The 4,910-nt window shown below is 38.8% G+C and overlaps 1 protein-coding gene across 1 annotated transcript in view; it reads left to right on the top strand.

The window, feature by feature from the left end:
* The first annotated feature begins 3,934 nt into the window (after window positions 1-3,934).
* AKAP17A (A-kinase anchoring protein 17A) overlaps window positions 3,935-4,910 on the top strand; it is a 9,298-nt gene continuing 8,322 nt past the window's right edge. The window contains exon 1 of the mRNA XM_015818478.1: window positions 3,935-4,071. The gene's annotated coding sequence lies outside the window, so the exon portion shown is untranslated. The remainder of the gene's footprint in view (window positions 4,072-4,910) is intronic.

Here is a 4,910-nt window from a genome sequence, read left to right as displayed (position 1 = left end):
ATTATTTGATCAAAATGCCAAAATATACTATTTGATTTCTGATCTCATCTTTCCCAGTATAGAGTGGGTGAAGCTCTATGGAAAACTTTGAAAAGAAACAAGTGAAGTAGTGATGCCTGTCTGGCCTCAAATGAGTTAGAAAGCACTCCAAATCATTCCATTCTTCATTAAATCTTAATTGTCTACCATCCAAGCACTTTTTGTTGTTTATTCAATGAATTGCTTTCAGCTCCTCATATTTCAATTGATATAATTTTAGTTAGTAACTTATCTGAATTCTTGTAGGTTCGTACATGTGTCATTAGTGATAATATCTATATACATTCTCTTCTGTCAGACTCTTTTTTGATTGCCTTCAGTTCTTTTCAAATATTGGAAACTTCTTCAATAACTTTTGCCTTCATATTTCAGGTAGACCTTGCTTAACAATTCTTTGTTCAACGACCATCCAAACTTACAACAATGCTGAATGAAGAGATTTATGTCCTATATTGAAAGTTACAGCCATGGCAACACCCTCCACGGTCACATATGAAAATCCAGGCATTTGGCAGTCTATCTGCCCTTACAATTGACTACAGGTGTGCTACAATTGCCCCACCTCTCATCTCTCCCCCCATCTCAGCTACCCACACAGCCTAGCAATGCATGCAAAGCTGCCGCAGCATTGGAGACCCAGGCCTGCACCCCACCAACCGATCCCAGGTCTTGGCTGGTTACAGGGCCCAGTAGCACACTTAAATTGCTCCACTTACCTTTGTGTTTTTATGCAGCTACTGATAGCATGCCTGACCAATGTGAGGCACGGTCATAACTACAGATGTCAAAGCAACCCGCCCGTAGTTGTTCAGCTCCTTGATGGAGGGTTTCTTGGGCACCGGGATGATAGTAGAGAGTTGGAAACAAGGAAGGACATAACACATCTCGTGATTAAAGATGTGGGTTAAGATGGGGGCCAGTTGATCAGCACAGACTTTCAAGCAAGAAGCCTTACCTTCATACTAATGGTTCCACCAAACATTATTTACTAGAATTATTTCACTTTGTACTTGCTGATTTGTTCTTCTTGTCGAAGGTTTTCTCAAACATCTTCTCCAATTTTTGCATTCAGATATTTTTCTTCATTTATTCCAACCACTGACCCAGTTTTCATAATCATGTTACAACTGGAAAAATCATGACTGTGACAATGTCTACTTTTGTTCTTAGTGTGATATCTTACACTTTAATATATTATCTAGGTAGGGCATTTCCCCACTTTAATTTTAAGCTATTGACTCTTTCCAAAAACAGATGGAAATGAAGCCAGTTTAAGATATCTTTTCAGATATCAATGCCTTATTCTATTCTACTCTATTTTTTTTCTGGAATGCTCTTACCATGGTACTTATCAGATCAATAGGTTTCCTGCTTGTTTACCCCACCCACCTATACAAGAAAAGCAAACATCAATCACTTTCCTTTCTGTGGGTGAATCTTCAGACCTGTGATTTCCTTCAATAGTTTTTTTTACAAGCTTTCTTCAGCTGAATCCCCCTGATACTTGACATAGACTTGTTTCATGCATCCATTGCTGGATCAAGTTTGCAGAGGTCAAAATAAATTGAAATGAAATTTCTGCAAGAAGGTCTTGTGTTTGTAGGTCATCCATTCGTATTTAAAATCAATCATTTCTTGAAACAGTGGTACTGTAAAAAAAAGACACTTGATTATATTCTTTTGAATTGTACATATGAAAAATAACTCCATGGATTTTTTTTAAACACAGGCAAGCAAATTCTGTTGTTCAAAAATTAGTCTATTTGACAAAATGAATTCAGTTAACCTATGTTTTTGTTATGTACATACAATTTTTTGATAAACATAATGAGTCCCTTCACATATGCTTTTGCAAGACTGATGACTTGCATGTATAAGCAATTTAGCGTGAAAAACTATTTGGGCTGAAAAAGAAAATTTAGTCGTGAGTCTGTAGAAAGTTACATCATTAGGACTTAAGCAGAGCTTTAGGGCAGCCACTAATCTTTGTCCCATAAACATAATGTAACTTTAATTAGCAGAGGTCTAATAAAAAAAATAATCAAAAGCAAAATAACAATTAGATAATCTAATTAAAATGCTATGCTTCTCTAAAGTTATGTAAAAATATGAGACCACCAGATTCATGCAGAAATATTTGAGAAAAACAATTCTATCCCTCTGCCTTATGCTCATAGTACATATAAACATCTTTCTTATAACCCTGTAAATATTCTATATAAGAATTTTCAATATTTTACAATATTGCTTGTATTTATATTATTGTTGTATTACTAATTCATTAAAGAAAATCTCACAAACAAACATTTAAAACAGTATGACATTCACATCTTTACTTCAAAGAATAGTCTATTGATAAGGCCTTGCCATTTAGGACATCAGTGATACTATTTTTATGCTTGGTCCATTATTCTGACTTTTTAAAAATGTAATCTTTTGGTAAAGGCCAAAGATCATTGAGTTTTCATATGATTTCCATATGGGATTTAGAATAGAGAATAATAGAGTTAAAAGGGACCTTGGGATTTAGAACATAGAATAATAGAATTAAAAGGGAGTTAAGCAGGAGACCCTATATCATTTCAGACAAATGGCTGTCCAGTTTCTTTTTGAAAGCCTTCAGTGATGGAGTATCCACAACTTCTGAAGGAAAGTTATTCCATTGGTTAATTGCTCTCACTTTTAGGAAATTTTTCCTTAGTTCTAGTTTGTTTCTCTCCTTGGTTAGTTTCCAGCCATTGTCTCTGTCTTGCCTTCCGGTGCTTTGAAAATAGGTTGACCCCCTCTTCTTTGTAGGAGCCTCTCAAATATTGGAACAGTGCTATCATGTCCCCCAACACACACCTGAAACCCTTTTAAAATACCAGATATGTTGGTTAATATCAAACACATCCTAATCATTATGGATCTGGCCAACAATACATATTCTCTTGATCTTACGTAATTGCAACATGGAAAAATGCTGTCCATGTAAAGTTCCTTCTGGTTGACTGCCAGTCTCCTCAGGAAAAAAAAAGATGATTATAAGGTAGTACAGGTAGTCCTCAACTTACAACCGCTCATTTAGTGAAAAGGTTACAACAGCCCTGAAAAAAGTGACTTATGACCAATTTTTTACAGTCATGTGATCAAAATTCAGACACTTAGCAACTGACTCATATTTATGACGACAGCAGTGTCCTGGGGTCATGTGATCATGTTTTGCAACCATATGACCGGCAGACAATGTGGAAGCCAGATGCACTTAACAACCTGGTTACTAAATTAACTGAATAGAATAGAGCTGGAAGGGACCTTGGAGGTCTTCTAGTCCAGCCCCCTTCCCAAGCAGGAGAACCTATACCATCACAGACAACTGTACTGATTCACTTAACAACTGTGGCAAGAAAGGTTGTAAAATGGGGCACAATTCACTTAACAACTCTCTCGCTCAGCAACGGAAATTTTGAGCCTAACTTGCTCCTAAATCAAGGACTACCTACCTGTGTAGTAAAGATACCGTATGTATTCAGCATATAGCTTATTCGTGCCACCTAGTGGTTGTCTGAAGTTTTGACGCCAGGTATATATGGCACTGTTATTCAAAATCTATAACCAAGTTTACAATCTGCATTAATTGCGCCTGTTTCTCCTTCTACCATTTAAACTCTATTGACTTAAAGACACGTTGCACTTTCAAATATTTTAAATATGTTTTTTTTTAAAAAAAAGACACATAGACATCATGAACCACTGCTGAGAGACAACGAGATGCATAGCTGAATAAGAAGCTGTTGGAAAGTTTAAAAAAAACCTCGGCGGATCTACTTCCGGCGCTCTAAGAAACTACTTCCTTTTTCCGACTTTCATTGATCTCCTAAGAGAGCGGAAGTGTTTTTGTTTTGGTGCCGCTGGGTACTGTGGGAAGGCCGGTGTCGTAGGTGCGCCAGCTCGCGGTGCGGGAGCCTCGAAGTGGGAGAGGCCCGAAGGGAGGCAGCGATCGGTTCCTGCTCGTCTGTCAAAGACCGGAGAGCGGGGCCCGTGGGACGTGCGGTATGTCCTTTGCCTTGCGCCCTTCAGCGGCATTGGAAGGGCTTCCATCTCCGCGCTTCCCGAGTTAATGGGTACTGTAGTCCCAGGAGAGAACTGAAGTGAACCTCCTGGAGCTTTCTTGCCTACCCGCCTGGAAAAAAAAAGCGAGCCGAGACAGCTGTATTCGGCTTTCCTTGGCCAACTTGCCCCTGCTGGATCCATAGGGAGATGGAGTGGCATCAGTGGTCGATTTTCAGCACCTCACTCGGAGTTTGTCTCTCTCCGTTTCTTGAACAATGCTACATTTTATGGGATTCCAACTCTCGGGGAGATTTGTAGAAGCAGGGCGTCCTGTTGCGAGTCCCGTGGGACTCGGTCGGTAATTGCCTCTTCACGGCGAGCCTCTGGCATCAGCTGCTGGTTCGCTTGAGATTCTTGTTTAAAAAAACAAGTTAATTGTAAAAGATGTCTGCTGTGGCCTTTCATCAAACTTAAATAGTTTGCCTTTTTAAAAAAATAATCTGTTTTCCTGTTTGCTATTCTCGGAATAAGAATAGAATAGACAGAGTTGGCTGAGATTTATCTGGCTGGCCATATTCTTTCAATAATTGTATTTCTCGGAGAGTTGAGTGCTGCTGTCTCCAACCTAGCTTTTATGCTGGCATGAATTCTGGGGTCTGAGGTCTGATACATCTAATGCATCACATTTGGGAAGTTGGCCTATGGCAGTTATTTCTACATTTCGGATCCCAGACCTCTTTTTAAATTCAACCTGCCCATAAAGCCCCTTTTAAAGATTATTTTTTTCCCCACTTTATATCTGCTTTTATAAATTTTGACCTTCAATAGACAGGCCATGT

This window comes from Protobothrops mucrosquamatus, unplaced genomic scaffold (assembly GCF_001527695.2).
Source record: "Protobothrops mucrosquamatus isolate PMUCROS unplaced genomic scaffold, P.Mucros_1.0 scaffold749, whole genome shotgun sequence".
NCBI lineage: Eukaryota > Metazoa > Chordata > Lepidosauria > Squamata > Viperidae > Protobothrops > Protobothrops mucrosquamatus.
This window is presented reverse-complemented; position numbering and strand designations above follow the sequence as displayed.